Below are 27,173 nucleotides of genomic sequence, written 5' to 3'. Positions count from 1 at the left end.
TTAGGGGTTTTCTGTTTATGTTTCTTCTTCTTTCCTCTTTGGGCTTGTTTGATATCACGTAAATGATCTCCTTGGTCTCCTGTCTTTCATTACCAGGTGATTCCACGCGCAATCCTCCCTTTTTTAGTTCTACGACTATCAGACCCCTCCCCTACCAAGGCCGTAGCCCGTACTAATCCGCCATCCCCAGCCACCATCGGCACCCCGGTCAATCCACCACCTCAACGCCTGGAAGAAAAGTGAAGGCGAAAGTGCTCCAGATGTAAACGAACGCCAGACCAACACCAAGAGCAGCCTTCCGAGAACTTCCCTTTAAGGGCGCGTTCCTTCCGAAAGCGTCCGACAAAGAAGTCTCATATCACCGTGCAATGATGACCAGAAGTCTTTTTTTTTTCTTCTTCTTCTTCTTCTTCTTCTTCTTCTTCTTCTTCTTTTTTACAGAGGCCAGAAATGCAGAATGGCTTCGACGTCCTCTCTTATCGAATCGACTCGGACTCATCCGCATTAAAGGCCCTTGGGAAGTTAGACTTGCTTTCGGAACGATTATACCCAAGCCTTGGTACGGCCTTGCATTTCATGTATATTGCCTCGAGTCACGGGTGGGGTAAACCATTGTTTTTTTTTAAAGCAGAGAGAAAGCAAGAACCACTGATGAGCGCTCGGTTTGCGGTCCACACATTCCCTCTAACAGAGCTGTGGCTGTGACATAATACTGGGTTCTGTCGTGCCCGCGTTTTCACTTGGGTATCAGGACGGATTCCTAAAACGAAACCCTGGGTACTTTTAGCCAAGGTAAGAACGCTATGACCTTTCGTCATGAATTATGCTTCATAAACAGACCCGTTCTCTCTTTTGGGCGTGTGAGATGCGGTCGATAAGGAAGTTCATATTTACGGGTACGGAAGAAACCCTCCTTTTTCTCACTGAAAAGGTTATCTAAAATTAACTCTCTGGTGATTTGATTAATGGGTAAAGATGTGATAAAAAAATTAATCAGTTTGCAAGCTATGCTCTGAAGAGAGAGAGAGAGAGAGAGAGAGAGAGAGAGAGAGAGAGAGAGAGAGAGAGAGAGAGAGAGAGAGAGAGAGAGAGAGAGAGAGAGAGAGAAAGGAGTGGTTACTATTCCAGAAGAGAGTCTGGAAGACGAAGAAAGTTTGAAGGTAGAAAATGCAGCATCCATTAAGAAGGAATTCCTATGACCCATTAATTGAATCTATAAACTTTTCTTGGTGATACAGGAAATTAAAAAACTGACAACTCATAAAGTTTACTGGCTGACAAAGGAAAATAGACCATTAACCAATATCAAGGTACCAATAGACAGTAGAACACACACAGACACACACACACAAATAGACTTAAATCATCACAGAGAAAATTGAGGGAAACAAATAGCTATTAAATCAATGCATATACAACCAATGAATAAGTGCATAAAAATACGCGCGCGCAATCGTACGTAATCTCCTACGCTTCGCTGCCGTCACGCGAAAGACAAAGGCGTTAGCTGCTTTTACCTCCCAGAAGTCATCAGTCACTTGAGGAAGGAGTGATTGCAACTAACGATTTGATAATTATAGGCGAACGAAGGTTCTCTCTCTCTCTCTCTCTCTCTCTCTCTCTCTCTCTCTCTCTCTCTCTGGTGGTGAAGGGGGAAAGGTAAAAAGAGAGAGAGAGAGAGTAAATGATAGACGTCAGGATTTTCATCTCCCAACTGGAAAAACTGCCCCGTCATTCATATCAGGTCTAAATCTTGGGTCCGTTTCGGCTAATCGTCTTACTTCTGACTTTTGGGGAAGTTTGTGTTGAGATTTGATTAAACTGTAGACTGGTCGAAAGTATTGGAAGATCAAGTTTGTAGTTTTATGGTGCTAAATAGTCGCCATGTAGTTAGTTTACTATATGAAAATTCATAAGGATATAAGTTAAACAAGTCTATTGGATTAAGATAACTTCCCAAGTAATGACCGTAGCTTGCACTAGGTTGTAGCAGTCTGGTGCAAGGTGCAATGAATTGGCATGAGATCCGAGAGAAAGTAGATGAATAATTTATATAATCCTGAGGCTCTCCGGCCTCGTTGTGAATCCTGACCGCTTCCATGTGACTTCTAAGGTCTTCTCGATCTTAAATGTTAGATTATGTTCTTTGACAATCGTATAAGTTAGGATTACTAAGAACTGGCACATCCTTCCGAAGGGCTGAAGAATTATTTATCTACGTCATACAATCGTCTATATAATAATAATAATAATAATAATAATAATAATAATAATAATAATAATAATAATAATAATAATAATAATAATAATAATAATAATAATAATAATAATAATCCAACTAAATATAGTTCCAAAAATTAAATTAAGAATTGTTATACATATTTTATAATTATTGGATTATTTATGCGAGTGATATAATTTTTCAAAATATCTAGAACTAGAAGAGGAAATATAGCGTTTGTAAATGATTGCGTCATTGACACATCACTTCTCTACCACGCTATGACTCATTAAAAAAATTGAAAAAAGACATACCTTCAATAGTCAAGACCGCATTCTGGAAAAAAAAAATATATAGAAAACGGTCAGCCAGAACTTTCTCACAATCGAAGACGGGAGCAGCTATAAAATGACCATTTCTAAAACACATTATGACTTGAGGTACCAGATATTTCTTTAATGTATGTTTTCTGCTCTTAACTGCAACTCACTGCAGGGATTAATACCTCGTCAATTGCTCCATATTTCTTCTGCTTCTACTTTCCACTCTATAGGACGACGTGACATTGAGTTGAGGGGCCAGAGAAAAACTTCATTTTGAAAGGGAGTTTTTTTCAACACCTTTAGATATATCACGTATTACAGTCGTTTGTATGGTCGCTTTCTAGATAGTGCATTAAGAGACGTGGAAACATTGCTCTTTTCATAATAGTTTTAGGTATATAAGTTTTGATATGTTTTGTATATGTACTAGAAAGAAAGATTGGTTTATGTGTAGTATATATATATATATATATATATATATATATATATATATATGTGTGTGTGTGTGTGTGTGTGTGTGTGTGTGTGTGTGTGTGTGTGTGTAGTAGTATATATATATATATATATATATATATATATATATATATATATATATACTATATATATATATATATATATATATATATATATATATATATATATATATATATATATATATATATATATATATATAAGTGTGTATTTCAGCATCACTAACTCCTTGACATAATTAACACATATTTGAGAAAAATTTTAATCCAGACGTTGATTATTGCTCTCGTATTTTACAGTACATTTTTATGAATCTATAACCGTTCAAGCATCTCATATCGTCGTCTATTTTCCTAATGTCGCTAAATTATATCAATAATTCAAACATGACACAGTAAACACAACAGATCGTGCAATTCCCCATAATTAGAAAGGCCAGTAAGTGAAGGTTCTCTGTGTCTAGTCACCCACCATCTTACCCGACACCCCACTTCACTTAAACCGAGTTCGCAAAATAAATAAATTCTGTACAAACGAGGTTAAGAGAGATGGCTCCTTCCTTTCGCACAATAAATATTCGTGACGTAATCCTGTTCATTGTTCAGCTGCATTAGAGGAGATTGTTCAAAGCATGAGTCCATTCCAGAAAGGGTCGTCTGAGCTTCTCCCTCCGCTAACCCGCAATTATCGGCGGAAACTCGAAGGTAAGTTCTTGCTCGGTCTCTCACCTGTTCTATTAAATGCTTGGTTTCCTTGTCATGGCGTTGCTAAAGGACTTGTTTTCCCCATGAGGTTTGGACCAACATCAAGCATTCGTGTTTTTGCTTATTTTCTGTGATGGGTTTCTGGTATAACTGTGACTAATTGCTAGGTGGTTAAAATAGGTGGGAGTTTTTTACTAAGGGTTTTATGTTCCCTGTATATCTACTTATGTATGTATGTATGTATGTATGTATGTATGTATGTATGTATGTATGTATGTATGTATGTATAAACACACATATATGAATATACATATATGTGTGTGTTTTACGTATGTGTGTGTGCTTGTGCACCTGCACCCGCTAGGGTGCACGGAATCCAGAGAGACGTAAGCTATCAATTAATTACAATTCTATTTATATCATAAAACCTAATAATTTAAGCTATGGAATTTTTTTAGCATTACTGATAATAACCTTTAATTGGCATACAGAAGGTCATACAGGAAAACCTTAAATCTAGAAAAAATCAGATAACCTCTCAATATCTTCGGAAATTCGTCCTTCTCCACCAACCAATCACAGCACGCCACGTCACGCGTGTTTCTAGAGGTAAACTGTTCTCTCTTTCTCATTGTATCATTATCTCTAGTTAGACACTAACATTAGGGAATATTGGTTCTCATTTATTTCCTTTTTATTTATCAATTTCACTCTGAAGTTCAGACTCCAAAATCAACTGGAAAAAAAAAGCAAAGTCATACCATCGTATTATGACAGATATTGACAGTTATGACTGATGAGAATTTTTTTATTGATTTTCATTCTTCATCTTTTTTTCTAGGTTTTTGTGAAATATACAGTCACTCCTTTCACGTATTGCACCCTAAATTCTCTAGAAAATCTTTTTCCAACCTTTTCATTGTGATTTGTCACATATTTGTCATAAAATGACTTGGTCACTTTACAAATGTGTAAAACATTTCTTTCTAACATTTTACAAGGCACAGTTACGAAAGAGAATCTTTCGGTGTTCTTGAGGGCGAGTTAAGGATACGGATCAACCAACAGACACAGTTCACCACACACTTTTCTTGATTTTATTTCAAAATTTAGGAGATGTGAATACATTTCATTACAGACAAAGAGAGAGAGAGAGAGAGAGAGAGAGAGAGAGAGAGAGAGAGAGAGAGAGAGAGAGAGAGAGAGATAACGGAATCAGCATAACATCATGCACAAGTTAGGAGAAAATTCTCTCTCTCTCTCTCTCTCTCTCTCTCTCTCTCTCTCTCTCTCTCTCTCTCTCTCTCTCTCTCTCTGGGTAACTCTGTTGCGCAACCTTATAATTATCTTAAGGGCTGCAAGCAAAATATGTTGCTATCCTCATAAAGCAAAATCGTTATAAAAACCAACAATAGAAGTGACGTCACACTCAACTAATACTCTGCCCAATTTGTTATTCTATAATCAATAATTTTATGGCCTTATATCATGTTCACGTTGCAGAATAAGAAAACAAAAAGGTCACGAGCTAAGATGCATTTTCAGGAGTTTTATATGTATATATATATATATATATATATATATATATATATATATATATATATATATATATATATATGTGTGTGTGTGTGTGTGTGTGTGTGTGTGTGTGTGTGTATTTGTTTATTCTTGAAATCACTGGGACACGTGTACATATGTATATGTACCACAGGAACAAAATGAAACAGGGTACAAAACATAACCCGTTTCGCCATACGTTCAGTCCTTGTCAAAAGGACTGATAAATATTATGCAATATCCCACCACTGTCAATCAGTCGTCTTGAAGACGCCTTTTCCACAGACTTAACCTGTCGTGTTTTGTACCCTCATATTTCACTTTCCCGGTTACTTCATCTGCGTATATTTGGATCTTTACCATTTCCACGTTTCACAATAAGTTTATCATTACAAGCGTGAGAACAGACACCGACGGATTCCAGCATTATTCCAATATCCAGTTTGCCACGGAAACTCTCGTCACGATTTGCTTTTGACATCCGCGATTGACGAAACGATGTGCAAATGGTACGTTTAACTGGGAAATGATTCTGTAGATGAATGGGACGAAGCAAAGTGACAATCGGTTTTGGGAAAGTTCACAGAACGAAATACAAAGATGAATCCGTTGAGTTGCTTCAGCCATCAAGACTTCGACGATGTACGTGAAAGAACGTCGGTTTCGTTTGGCAGTGAATGATGGCCCCTTCGCCTCTCTCTCTCTCTCTCTCTCTCTCTCTCTCTCTCTCTCTCTCTCTCTCTCTCTCTCTCATAAATTATTTGTAAATACAACAACTTAGGAAGTTAAGGTCTCAGGACTATTTTCAAAGTAACTATAATTTGAAATCCGTCGTCTTCACCATAGACTTACGTTACGTAACCTCATTAAACTCTCCTTTTCCATATTTTTTGAGAGATAATAATAATAATAACCTAATAATAATGAATAATAATAATAATAATAATAATAATAATAATAATAATAATAATAATAATAATAATAATAATAATAATAATAATAATAAGTTATTATCTTCTTTCAACATGAGCTCGAAAAGTATTTGCTTACTAATCAATACCTTTAAAAAATAATCTCCATCAATTATCTTACCAAGTTATGCCCTCAGATTTAATTTTTCCAATCAACCATTTTCCTTTTAAGCTATTCGCTTTCACTTTCTCATCCCCTTCAGCTGAGAATCTGAGAATGTTCCCTGCTACCCTCAAAATAAATTAACCTCATAAGACAGACGAGCCGCGACGAATCTGTAATAATTACAAAGAATTACAGTCGATTCCTTTTTCGTAAAGTCACGTAAAGGGAACATGACCCTTTTCTTTCATCTGATTCGCGCCCTTCGATAGCCAAACAGGGGCAGAGGTGGGATTTATTGGAAGGGAGAGGAGCTGGGTACTCGTTGACTCGCGGTTTGTACGTGCACGTGGGTAAGATCGGTTGCCTCTCCCGTCGGCAAATTATCACCTTTAATCACGCTGCTTTTTTTTTTTTTTATAAGGTGTTAATTGGATAAAAATGTCTTTTTCATTACTTTTTTTTATTGACATTTAGTTTTTCAATTTTCTTTCACAATCAAATCATAATTTACGTTTAAGTGAAGTTCACTCTTTTCCTATTGATTTTGCGACGACGAATTGCACAATAAAATCGTTGATAAATGATTTAACGGGTTTAAAAGAAAAGCATGCTTTGGAATATGTTTCATCCCATTTACTCGTTTTATACAAGAAAAAAAGATACCTTTATGATTTTTACAAAAAAAAAAAAGTTTATCTTTTTGTTACCTTTATTTTCTCTTTTATTTCTTCCCCATCTTTTATATTCGAAGTTACGAAATTAGTATTTTTTTTCTTTTAGAAAAATTAGGAGGACGCTTGTGAAAGTAAAAGGTAGCAGCGTTATTAAATTTACATGAGAAGACAGAGAGAGAGAGACAGACTGACAGACTGACAGACAGACGGAGAGAGAAAGAGAGAGAGAGAGAAGGAATGGGAGGGGCGGGGCAAGGGGGTTGGCCGGGAGGAAGACTTAATTGACAGAAGCTAGTAGGAACCTTATACAATAAAATTAAATATTAAAACCATAAATTATGTCTGTTTTAGTGTATGTGTAAAAGAGAGAGAGAGAGAGAGAGAGAGAGAGAGAGAGAGAGAGAGAGAGGAGAGAGAGAGAAATATAATAAATTAACACAAGCTACCAAAGCCTTATAAGATGAAATAAAAAAAACTATGCACAAAAACCAAGAGAGAGAGAGAGAGAGAGAGAGAGAGAGAGAGAGAGAGAGAGAGAGAGAGAGAGAGAGAGAGAGGTATTCTAAGATCCAGTTTTGAAGCGACCGTTTTTTTTTCTTTCTCCTACTTTTCTCCCTTCTCTCCTTCCTGTAGGAACTTTCACTCTCAACACAGACATCAAACTATGACTTGGGGATTTTTCGTCACAGGATTCTGCAGTCGGGGGACGAGTAACTGACGCGGGGGGATTGCCATTTAACCTTCTATTCAAGGCAGCACGCCTTGGTGAGGGATGAATCTTTGATGAGACGGGTGCGTTCGTCCAGTTATGTCTGTGGATGACATTTGAAAATTCATTATCATGATTTGGGGAAAGGATACACTTGTATATCTAGTTTCGTTACAAAGTAAGGTAGTTTTGGTGGATTTAATGTTATACTTCATTTCATTTAGGTTTTGGTATTATACCCCTCATTTTGGGTTAGTGTGTTGTCAAAAAATAACGTCCCTATCGCTAATTTCAGAATTACTCTTGTGTTCACAATGCTTGCTTTTACTTAAGTCGTCATCGGTTGAAATGTCTGCATTCTAGTCGCGGAGATTATAGCAGAATTGTAACGGTTATCCTAAGATTTCCTTTCTTTCATTTTGACTGATTTTTGCTAACGTCTGACAAGATGAAATATTTCTATTTCATTTCTTGAAAGATGAATATAAGGTAATTCTACTTATAACGAAACTTTTTCAAAAGGAAATCTTCCTTACATGAGCTGACACTCATAAATGAGAGAGAGAGAGAGAGAGAGAGAGAGAGAGAGAGAGAGAGATGAGAGAGAGAGAGAGAGATTACTCCTATGAAATTCTAAATTCTAGCAGAAATCAATGGACTGAATGAATATTGCAATTCATGACAATTCCAAACCCGGCAAATAATATATAGAAAATGACGGTGATTTAAACAGGAGCGTAAATAGTGATCTAGCTAATAAATCGGAAGCGAGTGAATAATGCGAGGACTGAGAAAATGAAATAAGGAGTTGAACTCTGGCTGGTACAGCCATAATTCATAAAGAAAGATAGTACTATTATCATTGTTAGTCGATGCCATCGTCATAGAGTAGGAATGCCCTATTTTACTAAGTTTAAAATTCTTATCATTCTCCCTTTTTCTCGTTTCTATTTCCTCTAGTCTGCTGCTTATTCACACTTTTATTCCTCTCTTTTATTTGGGGGTGGGGGGTGGGGAGACCAAGACTCTTCACGTTGTTGCATTTTTTTTTTTTTTTTTAGAATTAGTTTAAAATCAGATTACATATTAGAATGATTTCATTATTACCTCCAAAGTTTGCAGTGACTCTAATTATTTCTTTTCATTTTCATTCACGAAACATGTTTTCAAGCCTTAAATGTAAAACATGTAGGATTACTAATAATTACTATAAAAATAATCTGCAGCTAAAGTATGTGAAATAATATTTATTGGAGAAAATTTTTCGAACTTGTGAATATTACCTGAGAAATATCCAGATAAAATTTACAAATTAAAATGGATTTTAGATTGATAATTTTTGTTCATCGTCGCTTGTGACTATCTTGAATATTTGCTGCTAACTGTTGGTTTTGACATTTAAACCAGTCAAGTGTAATATTTCTTCCTAAAATTACATTCATTTAAAAAGTACATTCATTTTTAAAGTGCATTCTCTTTTTTTAATTATGTATTTTTAAAGTATATTTTTTCAAAAATTACATTCTCTTTGACAATTACATTCTTTTTAAAGATCACATTCGTTTTAAAATTTACATTCTTTTTAAAATGAAATTTCTAAATTACATTCTTTTATAAACAGCCTTTATTTAAATTACATCAATTTTAACCGTTTTGAACCATCTTTGTTCGTATGAAGATGCTCTAGGTGCTCTTCTAAACAATTTAGCCCACCAAAGAGGTCAACATGAAAGGAAAGATCTAAGGGATTAGGTAAAAAGAAAGGGATGATAATAATAATTGCCGTGCGACGTTTGGTATTAAAGACAAATAATGTAATTTAAAAAATGATAATAATAATTCGCTGATTTAAACCTTTCTTCTTCTTTTTTTACCAGTCTGAGCCAGATTCCCCAGGGGGAAGGAAAAAAAACTAGATTTTCCAATCCACATCCGGTTCTCGGTAGCATCACAATGAACTGGTTTTAAGAAAGGACGAAAGAGAGAGAGAGGAGAGAGAGAGAGAGAGAGAGAGAGAGAGAGAGAGAGAGAGATATGTCTGAGACGTAGAGACAGATACATAAACAGAAATTGACTATCTGTCTATGCTGTGAGAGAGAGAGAGAGAGAGAGAGAGAGAGAGAGAGAGAGAGAGAGAGAGAGAGAAGCCCAATAGTTGTCTCTCTAAGCTGTTATAGGTCTTGAATGACTAAGAACTTTCAGTAAAACGGAAATACTTACTCGGAACGTTTATGTTTCTCAATACAGACGTGTGAAAGTGGTTCGTCTTGTTACCAACGTAACAAACGCACACACACATACATACGCACACTCCACACTTACACTAAGGGGCGTAAACCTTGATTATGAAGCCAGCCTCTATAAAGAGAGATGACTTATTAATATTTTTTAAAAAATTCTCTTACGTAACTTACGTATGCATTTATATTCATTTAAACCAATTCATTTCAACAGATTTGTAAACAACTCAGTAACTACTACTAAATTGCCCGTTACAGTTCCAATAGAAACTCTACGGACTATAAACATATAATATCAACTCAAAATAGTTTACTATTATACGTTTCTTCAAGCATTTTGGAATTAATACTACCTCAATGATTCTATCGGCCTTGTCTAAGAGCTACCATATTAGCCTTATTACTCTATTACTCTGCACATGAAGCTCTAACAACTGGAACACGAGGAACCGTACACACGCACACAGACACACACACACACACACACACACACACACATATATAATATAATATATATATATATATATATATATATATATATATAGAAAGAGAGAGAGAAATTATAGGAGCAGAGAGAGAGAGAGAGAGAGAGAGAGAGAGAGAGAGAGAGAGAGAGAGAATAACTAAGCCTGTATTGTAATCGCTATGCGAAGGAAAAATATTCTGGTATGACATACTTTTTTGCTTTGTTATAATTTTCCTAATACACGTTATGAATACTTACTTTAGGTAATCTTTTTCTGCACAATACTCTCCCTTTTATATTATTTTCATAAACTTTGGTTTTTATGTTAAAGGCCTCAATATAACCCACTGAAGCTCGCACCAGATCGCCGATATTTGTTACAGTTACAATTCTTAAGGAGATTTTAATTTGTGTCGTTCATGATGATAAAGCTGATAACGTCAAACAATACAAAACATTAATGATGCAGACATTCACCGTAAGTAGCTTATGATTTTTTTATTTCTTTACATGAATTTGCTTTAAGATTTTATTTTTCAGCAACAATGTCAGACTCCGAGCCCCTTTTAAAACAAAAAGCACATGATGAAAATGAGTTAAAAACTGCAAGCGTAACAAGTGCGAAGTTTCAGAAACCAGAAAAAGATCAGAATTCTGAAATTCACGCTTATAATGGATTCCGTCTCTCATGCTCTTTCTCGTGAATTTAAAAGAAATAAGAAAAATATTCATGAAAGAACAAAATGATGTTCATTTTTTTTGTTTTTTTTTTTTTTTTTGTCATTCCATATAAGTCAATGAGGCAAGCTAAAATAAAGATTTGAAAAGTAAATAGGAAACTTTTATGCCAATGGTCGACTCGAAAAAATAAATTCTAATTCGTCCTATTTCCATTATTTGTTTTCTCGAAGAAAGTCGTTGGAAAGTGTTAAAGGAAACCTTTACTCCAACGACGCTTCGTCCATAAAGTTTCTAATTGCCTACCACTTTGTATCGAGATTGCAAAAGAAACCCAATTCTATAATATGAGATTCTTTCGTCGAGTTACAAATTTTCATGTTAAGTAGTCGAGCATTCTCATCTTTTTTGTCTCTCAGATTTTGGTACCAAAAATTGGAAGTGTTTGAATTTTATATATATATATATATATATATATATATATATATATATATATATATATATATATATATAAAATTGGCAACAAGAAGATAGAATCGATTTTAATCTCTCTCTCTCTCTCTCTCTCTCTCTCTCTGATATATATATATATATATACTATATATAGTATATATATATATATATATATATAGATATATATTATAATATATATATATATATATATCTATATCATAATATTAATATACTTATCATATATATATACGTATCATATATCATATAACATATATAATATATACATACATATTTATATATATATATATGTGTGTGTGTGTGTGTGTGTATTCTTTAAAGATAATTATAGTCACTGATACATTAATCCGTTAAATGCTGCTTTAAGTATTATATATATATATATATATATATATATATATATATATACATATATATGTATACGTACATACTCAATTTTATGGATGAATAGAGAGCCATGTATTTTAGATATACATATACAGATAAACAGACAGTTAGAGAGACATCTCTGAAAATGACAGGTAAAATACATTTTCCACTGAGTCACAGATTTTCCACCTCATTTGCTATGCACATCGAAGTCTCCTTTACCCGCCCTTCCTCGACTAAAAGCGTCTTTAACTTCTCAATATTTTTTCCTTCGGCAAAACCGGTTCCCTGAAAAGGTGGAGAATTGAGATTTTTGTGCTCAGAATAAGTGACTTTCCAGTAGTTTTTAGAGTAATTTCGAATTCGTTTTTATACTTTATTTCTGTCCTATGTTAGAAATAATAATAATAATAATAATAATAATAAAATAATAATAATAATAATAATAATAATAATAATAATAATAATAATAATAATAATAATAATAATAATAATAATAATAATAATAATAATAATAATAATAATAATAATAATAATAATAATCAAGGTTAACTGAAATGCCTCCTCGCTACCTAAGCATCAGGAAAGCGAGGCCAAACGGAACTCCTCAGGTGTTTTTTAGGTTTCTCTTAATAATTTTCTACATGGTTAATGAAGGTTTTTAGATCTAATATGGGTAATTCTTGCAATATGATACTTCTAGCAATGTGCGAAGCTAAAGCATTTATATATTTTTTCAATACGTGAGCATCGAAAACAGTGTAAGTGAATACTTCAGTTTTTTACACATATTTCCAAGAGACTGAAATTGACTTATTGAAGTAAGTATTAATCTGACTATTACTTCGCTGGTCTCTCGTCTCACTGTAACCCATTTCTGGGCTTGAAAGCAGTATGAATGCTAAAAAATCTTGTAGAGTATAATAATGATAAACAACAAAAAATTAGTCTTAAAAGACAGACCAAAGACTTTATCGTGTGGGGAGAAGAATTATAATGAAAATAAATTTGGCGATTAAAATTTAAGGCCTTTCTATATACGATCATAAATGAAGTTTACACAAAACACACACACACATACACACACACACACACATATATATATTATATATATATATATATATATATATATATATATATATATATATATATATATATATATATCAAATACAAGGTATACAAACGTACCCATGCGTACCCTGATTGCCCATCTCTCTCTCTCTCTCTCACTCCTTCAAAAGAGTGCCAAGTGATTGTTCCTCTCACATGCACATGCAAAAAAAAATAAAAATAAATAAAAAAGGAAAGGAAAGTAGTTCATCTACTTTTCCTGAGGAGGTGGGGGACATCTCCCAACAATCAACTTTTACTCTTCAAATATTTCAGGATTCAATAAACAAAAGAATCTAATTCTCTGTTGCTCTTAACCTTTCACGACTATTTCATTTTTGCTGGAGGAGGAGAGGGGCATGAGAGGATGTCAGTTATTCTCAATTTCTTTCATTCTTCTTCTTCTTCTTCTTGACCACTTTTATATTGGAGGATTTATCTTATTCAACTAAGTCTCTCGGTAACAACCTTGAGGCTTGGAAAGTGGTTTTATTTTTATTTTTTTTTTTTTATTTCATCTCTCGGTGCTTCATAAATTCTTTGCAGGTACTTTCAGAGTTACTTCCTCCTCCACCTTTTTATCTCTCTCTCTCTCTCTCTCTCTCTCTCTCTCTCTCTCTTGTAACCTTGACACATTGATGGTTGTAAGCAAACCACCCGTAATTTACCAATAAAACAATGTGGCCTAACATTTTGAAGGCTCTCTCTCTCTCTCTCTCTCTCTCTCTCTCTCTCTCTCTCTCTCTCTCTCTCTCTCTCAATCCATATTTTGACCCATTGACGTTCATACCGGGATCGCAGGGTCTTTTGAAAGTCATAGTAACTATTTAAAATGCTCAAAAACATTGAAACTCAGCCGAGGCCATTATTTTTTTTGTATATAAGTCGTAACTGCATCAAAGTTAGGCTAACCAAACTCGAAAGTCCACAGAATGATGACTATTCAAGTATATATAATCCTAAGTTCTCGGTATTTTCAATTTACAATGCAAATGAGACATTATTTCATATCAGGGGAACTAAATATCCAATGAAAATCATAAAAAATTCTCGATTTATTTGAAAAAAGGAAGAAATGATAATTAACGTATTCCAGGTTATGAATATGTTCACAAATGTACATATAAATCAATTTATTGTTTCGATGGGTATAAGGTCATAAAATTAAAATTCTCTACTGAATATTTGTGTGTAAGACAAATTTTTATTAAACTGCGTGTTTTTATAATAATTATATATATCAACTTTTGCAAAACGGATTCTTCAATGTTAACTTTAGTAGTTGTCCAAATTTTCACCAACAGATGGCTTTGTATTCGTGAATCTGAGACTACACTCCTATAGATTCCTTGATTTTCTCTCAGCCAATCAGTAGTCTTTTTTTTTTCTTCTTCTACTTCTTTTCAGAAGAGTGACACGGACGCCTGTGATTGGTTGAAAGGAGTAGAGGAGAATACGAACTAACGAAGGGGCTATAACCAAGAGGAACCATTTTTCCCATGTATTGTCAGTGTAGTTTCACTTGTGTTACGCTCCGTTAAGGTGACCGGAAGGTTATTTCGTCGATTTTGTGAAGGTAAATAGTTTTCGTTTTGATGGAGTCAATGTGTTTGGATATTTTAGTTAAAACTCTGCTGGCTTTATTGGTTTAACGAGTGTTATAAGGTGCGGTAGGGATTCTGCTGTAGGTTAGGTATTTGTAAGTATTCATTGAGGAGTTTTCGGTAATTTTAAGCCCTCATTCTGCGGTAAAGTAGACTATGGCAGTTGACGTTTTCCTACGTTATTTTACTTACTGAGCAAGAATTTAAAGTAAGGTTTATTCGGACGACTGTAATTAACCCCCAGGGGCCAGTACTAAACACGGCGTAATACATTAGACGCCCCAATCCCTAGTGGATGTCGTATTCGCGGTTACGTTTCTTGCAGGGTAATTCAAAAAAATAATTCCGCACGGACTGCAAGGAACGTAACCGCGAATACGACATCCACTTATGATTGGGGCTCCAATGTATTTCGCCGTGTTTAGTACTGGACCCTGGGGCTTAATTACAGTCGTCCGAATAATTATTACTTTAAATTCTTGTTCAGTAAGTAAAATAACGTAGGAATACGTCAACTGCCAAAGTCTACTTTACCGCGGAATGAGGGCTTAGAATTACCCTTTAATTTAACCCCTCGTCAAATAAAAAATGAATCCAAAGATTATTAAGCTTGATTGGTTATGTGTTGATTGAAATCGCTTAGCTTAAGGTTTGTTTATCACTAAAGGAGGTTTTATAACCGAGCATGTGTTTCGTTCTACATTTCCGTGTCGTGAATAATTTGGAGAGTATTTAACCTCTGAGGCTATCATATCAAAATATTAAATCAAAAGCCTTCGAAAAGAGATAAGGAAACGCCACTACCAATGTAGTAATGATGTACCTTATGTTAAACTCAAATTGGTATTAAGACCAATAACCAATCCACACTCTTAAGAGTGTGGGTTGATTATTGGTCTTAAGAGTGTGGGTTGATTATTGGTCTTAAGAGAGTGGGTTGGTTATTGGTGTGGGTTAGCTATTGGTCTAAGTGTGGGAAGCTGGAACGGAATTGTTGAGTATTGATAACTTGTTGTATTGGTGCAATGCATTCACTGATGTTCTTGTATTATTAACAAAGGATCTTTTCCATGAGTCGAGCCGTGAATTGTAAGAAAAATATTAAAATGTAATTCGCCCTTGGTTATTAAGCTTTAATGTCCGAGTAATTTATATTTTATAAAAATTTAAATGTTAAAATGCTTTTCTCCTTGAGGTAAACTAAGTTTTCCAGCTGCTAAATTTGATAGGATGCCATTAGATTACGTGAGAGCCTCCTGCAGTTGGTTAATTATTTCATGAATTGCTTTTTTCAGCTGCTAGAATTCTAATAGGATGCCATGAGGCTACTTGTCAGCATCCTGTAATGTGGTTAATTAGGTCATATGTTTTTCAGCTGCTAAATTTCATAGGTTGCCATTAGGTTTTGATAGCCTCCTGTAGTGTGGTTAATTAGGTAAATTTTTTTCTGCTCTCAATTTTAATAGGATGCCATCAGGTTACTTGATAGCCTCCTGTATTGTGATTAAAGTAATAAATTACTTTCCTGCAGTGACACTGTAAAAGGTAGTGGATGAAGTTTACTTTGCACTAGTTGAATTTAATGCCTTAAGGTTTTAGAATTTAGTTTTAGGTAAAATTTTAGTGATCGGCAAAGAAATGAAAACTTAAGTTTGATCATTCTACGCCTAACTGAAATTTTAAAAAAGATTTTTTTGGCAATTAAATTTAATAAATACAACCTAGATGTTAAAATAGTTTTATATTAAGCATTCAATGAAATCTTAGCCTAGATACTTAGCTATATTTGTAAGTGTTTACATAATAAAAATATGGAATGTTAGTCCATATATATGAAAAGTCTAAAACTAAAGAGGTCAACCAGATTGCTTGCAGGAATGTGATCAGACTAGAGACGCTAAAGATGACGTATACAATAAGTATGTAGGCTAAGATAACATGCCGTCACCTGTAGTCATTCAATTGTTTATAAACATTAGTCCAAGCTCCCTGCTTGAGACAACTACCCCGACCTATTATTCAAACGGCCTACGTGATCTGTAGCGTGTCTCATTTGATTGTGTGTTCGTATGAAACTATGTCATTGTATGTATGTTCATATGTTCGAACTACTGTCTGTTCCTTCATAACTTGTAACAGAGATGGTAGACAGGCAGAACAGAGTTAGTGATCGGCATTAGAAGACCTGTACCTCTTTACCTAAGCTTTATCATGTAGAGAATAGGATTAGCCATCATCATTGGCAGAAGCGATCAAGCTATCGTCATAGAAAGACTTGATACGATCATACCTGATCTTCATCATGTAAAACTTCAGAAGAATATACTATTTTTATACCTTTGTGTTTTCTACAAGAACCTCGCCGAACCATGAGTTTTAACACATCGTCGTAAAGATAATACCGACTTCGTAAGTGATCTACAAAACCCCAGACACTCCATTGAAGATGGAAGTGCAATACCAACCGACTTAGCGTATAGATTATCGCTAGTCTAACATTACCTCATAGGGCGCCTTATCATACAAGGCAGAGCCCTAATATTAATTTGGTGGCCAGCGGACCAGAAGAACTCTACAACGTCCTACGAAGAAAAAACCAAAAACCAGAAATAATAAATCATGTATCATAAGAAGTCAACGACGACGAAAGCAGCAGATTCTTCAAGCAACCTAGTATCATCATTAGTGAGCGACTTCAGAAAACAACAAGATTCGTCAAGCAACTTAGTATCATCGTTAGTGAATAACTTCAAGAAACAAAACCGACGTGTCCTGTTCCTACGGCAACGGAAGCTTCGTCTCTCATTAGAATCATTCAAGAAAACATCGTTAGTGAGCGTTTCCGGCACTGCAAGAACAAACCGAACGCGTCCCCTGCAGCATCGGATTTTCAAGGGCTCGAATCATCGAAACAACGCGCACGGGGGAAACTGAAGCCAAACCAGGTCGTCCGCTAAATAGAGAAGGAGGACCAAGGCCGTGTGTTCGTTATCGGAACACCGTGACTTCCCACAAAAGCAAGCTAAGTACAATTTTTTATTCATTTGGAGTAACTTTGAGTGTTTCCTTTGCAGGTCGAATTTCGTTATTCCTGTGGCTGAAGTTACGAGACATTCTTAATCTTACTTTTTTTACAGAAATTATCTACATCATTGAGATTTCGCTACTGCGAGTTTTTTATCTTTGAGTGTCTGTTTCCAGAAGTTCTACTGATATATCATAATCATATACTATGTTAATTTTATCATTTGGGTGATTATTAATCCCTTACGTAACAAATCATATTAAACAGTGAATATGCGTTTACGCAGTGGATATATACAGATGCATGGATAGGGTCGTTAAGCACCGTAGTGATTAGAAACACACAAAAACAAGTGGAACACCCGTACAAATCTATATAAATTAGAGGTAACACTATTTCGGGTCATGACAATAAATGCTCCTTTGCAAGTCCCGATCGCAGTTTTAGCCTTGAGTTTTTTGAGTTATATAAAATATCGAACCTCAATGACTCAACTTAACTTTAAAAATACGGCTGGATTGCAAGGAATAACATGTCTGTAAAAAACTTTCATCAGGCTAAATGCGCTGACCAGGATCCCTCACTATTTCAAATTTTAGCAAAGAATGAAGTACAAACAGTTAAAATTGTATGCAGTAGTGATAACTTGTCTTATTAGTAATCGCTCAGTTCCTAATAGTTCGTCATTCATTGCTGTATACGTAACCAGCAACATAATGCTAAAACACACAATACGTTGCCGATGGTAATAAAGAGAAGGATCCTAATTATTACAAAAAGAAATAGAACAGTAGCCTTTCAGAATCAAACAAGCAAACTCGGTTACTGTGTCACCACCTAGTCAAGCGGTCAAGGTTAGTCAAAAAACTGCCGAAGTTTTCAAAGCGAAGCAAATTCCACACAATAAGCGACTCTAGCAGAGTGGGGAAAAGCGATGTTGGTTCATACATACCGATATCTTTTTGAATTAAAAAGGATTTTTCCTATGAAACACACGACCGTATAAAGTAATCAGAGCAGGTTTTAGTTTTTGTTTTTTTTTTTAATACATAAGTTATTATGAGTACTGGTGGATTAGCCCAACTGTACGCGCCGTAAAAATTAGAATATCTTGTTTTATTTCTTTAATACACGTAATATCTTGTATTTACGGACTCACCGTCTGTTGTTCGAACTTCCCTAATGAGAAGTCCGGATAAGCGAGCGCTTACAGATACCTCTATAGTTATAAAAAAAACATTGATCTGTATGTAGTGTAATTGTAAGATCCATCTTAGGTGGGGTATACAAAATATTATCTTACATCCTGCAAATAAGGCGTGTTTATCAAAGGAAAATCCTATAAACCTTCAAACATATTAAAATCCGTTTGAACAAAAATGAGAGTTAATCAAATAATAACTTATATAAAGGAACTATACATTTTGTCTCATAAATCGTAACATTGTTCAAATGACCCAACAGAATTCTCCCACAACCGCAGTCGTACTTTGCACGCAAAAATCTCGAGAAGCATGCACCCTCGAATGTCTTAGTGCGTGTAAAAAGACTTTGCTGGGAAATGAAATTTTTAATCCTTCCCGACACTGAAATATAACGATTTCCGCGAACAAAGCCCTAAAAGTATACATATCGTGGATACGGAAGTTATAAATATCGCATTTTTTTATTGTTGCTAGTTTTTAATCACGCCCAACCAGTCGTGGATGAATCTCTCTGATAATCTATCTAAAGTAATATCCGTAAAGTCATTCAAGCAGAGGTGATTCAGCAGAATTTTTTTTATCTTCTACCTGAATACCAGGAAGTTTCTCCACTAGCGAGTGATCTCTGGGAGAAAAACGGATGTCATTGAAAACAAAATACGGTCTAAGGACAAACATAAAGCTATATACGTACCTTCGTGTAGAACCCCAATGAAATTTCAAAATAGAAATAAATGACGACGTTGAAAAATGTTAGTAATAGGAGTCATTAGGAAATCAAATAGCCCATATAATTTTTCTCTCAAACGTCATGTCATAAAGGATCGGACTTGGCGTATCTGCGTAGATTTCTGTCGCTTAAACAAGGAAACGACTTCCGATAGTTTCCAGTGCGATGTACCGACGACATCTTATCTCTGTTAGGTTAGAATAAATTTTTTTTTCACCAACTTGGACTTACTTAAATGCTTTTACCAGATACCATTACCTAAGTGATTGTACCTCATACACCGTTTTCCCCCCCCCCCAGCACACCCGACCCAGGGGACATTATCAATTTTTACGTATGCCTCCGGCTTACGTTGCGCCCCAATTACAATATAGTGTTTGGAGACTTTTAGGGGATAACCTACATGCCTATATGGATGATCTTGTAATCCTTTCTAATACCTTAGAATACATTCACATAAACTAGAGCTAGTGCTACAGAGACAAAGACAAATAATCTCAGAGTAAAATATCTAAATGTGAGTTTTTAAAAACCGAACATGTTTATCTAGGTTTTATGTGTCTAGTCAAGGTCTTAAAAGTAGTCCATGGTAAGGTGTCGGCTATTCATAACTTTCCGGTACTTATTAACGTAAAAGGGGGATACAGCACTTTTGCGCTGTAGTGGGTATTACAATCGTATGTAAATATGTAACTCAATCATGACAGCTCCTTTAACAGATCTTACGAAGAAGAGCGTAGATTTATTATGGTCTGAAAAGCATCAACAGGCGTTCGATATCTTAAAAGCGGAAAATGCAGCTTACCTAACTTAAAAATCCTGATTTAAATAAGGAATTTTTTTTTATTGCAACAGACGCCTCAGACCAAGGGGTAAGAGGGATACTACTTCAGTAATATGATAAACAGTTCTTCCCTATAGCTTTGTTTTATTCACGTAAACTAAAGCCCTCTGAAAGTAAATATGCAGTAATAGGCAAGGAAGGGCTAGGTATCTTTAACTACTAGTACATCTTAAGTTCATAATCTATGGCTATCCTGATAAAGTCTTACTGAACATGAGTCCTTTACCGAGTTTTTCAAAGGCTTTAATCACAGTCCAAAAGGAACTCTGTGACAAATGATCATTCAGGTCTTTGGAGCCAAGATAAGATATCTACCTGGGAGGGAAAGCAATAAATCATAGCTGACGCATTATCCCGCAATCCCGCACCATACAGCAAAGAACCATTAATTAGACTAAAAGATATAGAAACATCCGTACCTATTGTTAAAACCGTATCTAAACAAGAAAATTCCTTAACCCAAGAGATCGCGAGCATTGAATATCTGGGTCGGAGCGCAGAACTGTTACAAACTGAACAAAGCAAGTGTCAGCAGCAATAAACACCAAACAATAAACACTTCGAAACGGAAACAGGGTCAGTGGCTAAGCAAAAACAATAAACACTTTTGAGCAGAAACCCTAAAGCAAAAGTACATTTAAAGTATGTGTATCAGAATAATGTATCAAGTGTAATATTATAATGTAGGTCTGTGACGAGGAAAACCCGAAGAACACAGCAGATGACTAACGACCAGGTAGTAATAATAATCTCTTTCATACCAATCGTCATAAACTGGTTGCATTCCGTCATCCAGGGTTCCCTACTATGTCACAGAAAGCCAAATCACTATTTTACTGGCCTACAATGCTTACAGATATAAAAAGCACATAACTGATTGTAACACGTGTCATGAAGACAAGGGACACCTAAGACACCTGTCAGTTTAGGAGCCTATCCTGTGCCAAATCAATCCTTGAAAGAATATACGTAGAATTAGTTAACCAGAATTACGAGTCTGACAGAGGGAATAAACACTTCTTAGTGTTAATAGTTCCTTGACACGTTATATAGAATTAATAGCACTAAAAAAACAAAAACAAACACCGCAATTGAGTGCGTTAGGAATATTTATTGAGTGCGTAACACCAAATCAGTAAATCTGGAATTCAACACATACTAATCTGTGACTCGGGTGGTGTAAATCAATAATAATCTCCTTAACACGTTGTGTGAATTCCTTTCCATTTAAGAAAACCAATAATATATTTGGATCACCAAAGTCAATCGGTTTGGTAGAATAACTGATAATTAAATAGGAAGTGTCAATGTCTTACGAGTTACAACTCGTGATATTGGATCCGACCGGATTATAGCGGTTCTCGCGGTTTTAAATACCTTTATCATTTATATCTTGTATCTATAGAATTGATGCCGCAAGTAGCCTTATACGGTGGACGCCGCTAGAAACAACTTTTTCCACATATTCAAGCCAACCATTAATTTTATCAAGATATATAATATATAAATAACATAAATATAAAAAAAAAAATAAAATAAATATGGATACAAGTGGAGTCAATATAATACACTCCGTAAGAAGTCGGAAGGGTTACAAATTATAATAAAAAGGAATCACGATAAAATCAATAAGCAAAACGTAACCATAGGTTAATTAAATATCTAAATATATATGCGTAAAGATTTGAACTCTAACTTAACGAACTTTAGTAATGACAAATAAGCTAAAAGTTCAAACACATATCCAAAAACCTACTGACATATTGTTCTGTCCCGGTAATTTATATTCGTAGTCAATGAAAAAAAAAAAAAAAAAAAAAAAAAAAAAAATTAAATAATAAAATAATAATACAAAATAAATAAAATAAAATAAAAAGAGATTTTAAAGTCAGGAAGTCTAGAAGTGAAAATGTTATCTATGGAATAATCCTATATGAATCTTATACAGGGCTAATAATATATATAGATTTGTATGGAAACCTTTTTTCATTTAGTTTGAATAAGGAATATTTATTTAACATAATGCCAACATGAAACTAATATATTGTTCAATTTTGGTACTGTTGTTTTTTTTTTTCAGACATTCTTCTCATGCGGGTGGAGAATTAAAAACACTAAAATATCATTTGAAAATACTAAAGTCGTATCTCTTACAGCAAGTAACGTAACTCTTAGCTGGCTGAGAGCAATCTCCTGCCAAGTGACGACGTCATCATTGCCGTATCAGCATTTGTTCCTTTTAACCTCAATAATCTGCTTACAGGCAGGCTTCATCTGTGTGTCGTCTCTGCTTGCAAAAGCAGATTGACTGGAGAAAGGAATGCTTAGTTCATTAACTTCACATGTGGTTCATAGGTCCACATGACAGGCCACATAACATATTCTTATCCGTGTGTGTAATGCAATTAGTTAAGGACTTGTAATCATTTTAAATTAATGAACAATAATAAGCAAATAGAATTTCTATAACAACAAAATGAATTAATTTTTTTTTCTGAACCTCATAGACAATTAGTCAATAATTCAGCTTATGACATGGGTAAACGGACATTTAGAATTATCAAGTTGTGGATAAGAAATATTTACTTGCAACATTAGCCTATTACAATTCAAGTAAATCACATTCATGGGAAAATGTCACATTTTCTTGAAAAACCCAAAGTTTATATAGAAATTAGTTACATAGTGGGTTTTTCGTTGCATCTCCTACCTATTAATAATGTTTTAAAAGTTAACCTCAGAGGATGCGCACGAGAAAATTGAATATGAAACTTTTGTTAGGGCACATAGAATCATGATTAATCTTCTCTTTGACTCTTATGTTGCCTGGCAATCTTACAAATAGCTCCATTTTCCACTTCTTTGTCTAGTAACTTACTACCAGTAATATCGAATTTTCTTTGAGATTCGTAATGATATAAATTTGGTTATTTTTTATAATTCTGGATATTTTTACAGGTCATCATAGACCTGGATAGGTTCACTCATTGTTAATGCCATGGATAAAAAAGTTTGTACAGCGGACTCTTTTGAATTCCGAAATATCAGCGAATTCATGTGGGTTAAGTCTGGTCTAAATGGCTCTCTCCCCTCCCCTGTATTTGGATGTCGTCTGAATTTACTTTGCCCTTGTGACAAGTATAATTTCACTTGCAGGCTGATTAATGGAACCTGGTTACAGTATCCTGCAGTACGAGTGTTTCACATCGCAACTTCAAAAAAATCGTTCGTCGCAGCGGACGACTACAGTCAAGCAACAACCGCCTACAATGTGAAAGGAATTTCATGGACTTCTCGACCGACACCGTATCTCGTCGTTAATCTCGTTTTAATGCGGAATGCTCCGGCGGCTGTCGGAATCGACTACGAATGGGACATACTTCCGACAATTACGACCCGAAGGATATTCAACTCTACTTTGCTGGCGAAGGACTCGTGCTGGGGATGATTTTTTTTTTCATCGCGAACGGAATCGTGTAGCTTAGGATGCAGAGAATAAGTATGAGCGCAAAATGGAACGTTGGACCCGCCCAGGCAAATTTTCCCCTTGTTTTAACCATTGAAAAAAGGCCGTTTCAATTGGCTATAGGTGGTTGTCTGGAACTGTGTAATGGACGAAAAGTTGTTCGAACGCTAGTTAAAAGTGAAGTAGTATAACCTCGGTCATGTATCCTATATATATAAAGTATCATGTATCCTATATATAAATGATCATAAATAACAGAATCTAAATATATCTTTGCGTGTACGCAATAGGAATCTCTTATATATAATTGATCATAAATAACAGAGTCGAAATATATCTTTGCGTGTACGCAATAGGAATCTCTTATATAGATGATCATAAATAACAGAATCTAATTATATCTTTGCGTGTACGCAATAGGAATCTATTTAAAGTGCACATATATTAATCATAATTATATGAATCCATATACATATGTATAAACAAATCAGGTAGCCTATAATCAATCTGTTACCTTTTATCTTACCAATATCTGCAGGTATTTATGAGTTAGTATATTGATTAATGAATCATACACAAACAGTTTAGCATAAAAATCAACGAATCAATCAGCATAACCATTAATAATTTTATCAATTCATATATGAAATATTTTATCAGTTAAAATATGATTTTTATCATGTTAATCTTCATTCTATGCAATTATCAGAGTACATTAGTATTTTCTGTAGCATAAGTATCTTAAAGAGATGAAGTGAAAAAAACTGTATCATTATATATCTGTGATCACTATTATTTACCAATATCATTGTTTTATATTTTATTACTTGAATCAATTCATGTACACCATGAATTTTTATTTACTTATATATATATATTCACATAGTGTCTGTATCACACTCCTATAAGTCAGATGCAAGTCAAGTTTGAGTAATATTCAGTAGTTGGTTTTGGTAGCTGACCGAGCTAATGTAAGTGTTTACATAATAAAAATATGGAATGTTTAGTCCATATATATAAGGAATGTTAGTCCATATATATAAAAGTCTAAAACTAAAGAGGTCAACCAGATTGCTTGCAGGAATGTGATCAGACTAGAGACGCTAAAGATGACGTATACAATAAGTATGTAGGCTAAGATAACATGCCGTCACCTGTAGTCATTCAATTGTTTATAAACATTAGTCCAAGCTCCCTGCTTGAGACAACTACCCCGACCTATTATTCAAACGGCCTACGTGATCTGTAGCGTGTCTCATTTGATTGTGTGTTCGTATGAAACTATGTCATTGTATGTATGTTCATATGTTCGAACTACTGTCTGTTCCTTCATAACTTGTAACAGAGATGGTAGACAGGCAGAACAGAGTTAGTGATCGTCATTAGAAGACCTGTACCTCTTTACCTAAGCTTTATCATGTAGAGGAATAGGATTAGCCATCATTGGCAGAAGCGATCAAGCTATCGTCATAGAAGACTTGTACGATCATACCTGATCTTCATCATGTAAAACTTCAGAAGAATATACTATTTTTATACCTTGTGTTTTCTACAAGAACCTCACCGAACCATGAGTTTAACACATCGTCGTAAAGATAATACCGACTTCGTAAGTGATCTACAAAACCCCAGACACTCCATTGAAGATGGAAGTGCAATACCAACCGACTTAGCGTATAGATTATCGCTAGTCTAACATTACCTCATAGGGCGCCTTATCATACAAGGCACTAGCCCTAATATATTAAGCTACTTTACGATGATTTGGTTCCCCAAAGTTCTGGGACAAAAATTGAAATTCATATGAAACTTATGAAATTTAATTTTAGAGACGAGAGGCAAGTCCGCTGAAAATTACTACAACCAGTACTTTGAAGAAAGCTGAAGGTTTGACTCAGGAGAGGATCGGCAATGTTTTCTTAACTTCCAGTTGTCACCTTCGTACGAAGCACTTACACATTTCAATATGGGAATCTTCCAGTCCTTCTGTAAGAAATAACTTTAAATTTTGCTAGCCATATTTATAATTTAATTACTTAATATTGATATTAGAATTAATTTTCTTAATCTTTGTACTAATTATTGAATTAAATTTGTCATTTTTAAAATTTAATTACTTTCCCTTTTATAATTCAATACTGAATTGATTAAAACTAAAACAAAACTAAACTATTTTAAAATATTTCTAGCCATCTTTCTAATTATTTACTTGCAGATAGTTTTAAAATGGCGAATGCCTATAGTGGGTGGTTATTTAAGCAATACTAACATCTATAGCCGGATTTGTTCAAAATTTTATTAGAATTAAGTATTTATCAAAATCTTCGCATTTACAGATACAGCGAACTCAAGTGATTAAAATTAAGATCAACGCTGTAACTTACCACTTAATGATGCCACGGGGTCAGAGACATTAGTTTGCAGAAAAATTGAGAAATGCCAAGGCAGATGAGCAACAAGCAAAGAAGGACATGGGTCGTGCTGCAAGAAGCTCAAGTAGTGTGTGCGGAGGTAAGATGTCTTACAGGGAACCAATACTGTACAGCGAAAAAACTAAAGAAACGAACTGAGCAAGCAGGTAGTGTTACAGCAGAACAGAACCCACGAAACAGAGCAAGCAGGGAGTGTTACAACAGAGTAGGGTTAACTTTTTTATCTAGCAGAAGTGTTTTAGCAAAGCAGAGCTAACGAAATTGAGCAAGCAAGGCAAGGAGTAACTCCTTGCCTTGCTTGCCCTGCTCGAGGGAAAACAGAAGAATGTTACAGGAAGAAAAAAAAATATTAGGTACTAGCACGAACGAAAGTAGAATTAATAGTACCGTAATTTATATAAAATTCTCATTTAAGGAAAATCTCCTTAGGTATGGAATATTAAGGAGTATCTCCTTAAAATCTATTTAATTAACCTTCCAGCAGTCTTTACATAGTTAACGAAATTGTAATTTATTTAGACGGGTTAATGCAACTTCTCTTAAGACACTTCTATCGAAATTTTTTTCTTCAAGCCCTTCAGATTTTTTTCTTCAAGCCCTTCAGCTCTCCTTTCCTCTCGTGACTTATTTCTCTGGCACTTCATTTCTGTAACTTCCTTCCTCGGTTCTTCATCTTTCTCTCGTTTCTTCATGGATGTTTCTTCGTCGACACTTCCACTTAATTGTTAATTTCCATCGGATCTCTTGGTCTCAGCAGTTACCAACCAACTTGTGATATCCACGAAAGTCTCAAGGCT

At 34.7% G+C, this 27,173-nt stretch overlaps 1 long non-coding RNA gene across 1 annotated transcript; it reads left to right on the top strand.

Moving 5' to 3' along the window:
* The first annotated feature begins 688 nt into the window (after positions 1 to 688).
* Positions 689 to 26,421, top strand: LOC135204258 (uncharacterized). Its single transcript, XR_010312154.1, has 4 exons — positions 689 to 792; positions 14,478 to 14,646; positions 25,774 to 25,932; positions 26,281 to 26,421. It is a non-coding gene; the product is annotated as an uncharacterized LOC135204258 (long non-coding RNA).
* Positions 26,422 to 27,173: the final 752 nt, after the last annotated feature.

The sequence above is a fragment of the Macrobrachium nipponense genome, chromosome 44, assembly GCF_015104395.2.
Source record: "Macrobrachium nipponense isolate FS-2020 chromosome 44, ASM1510439v2, whole genome shotgun sequence".
Lineage (NCBI taxonomy): Eukaryota > Metazoa > Arthropoda > Malacostraca > Decapoda > Palaemonidae > Macrobrachium > Macrobrachium nipponense.
This window is presented reverse-complemented; position numbering and strand designations above follow the sequence as displayed.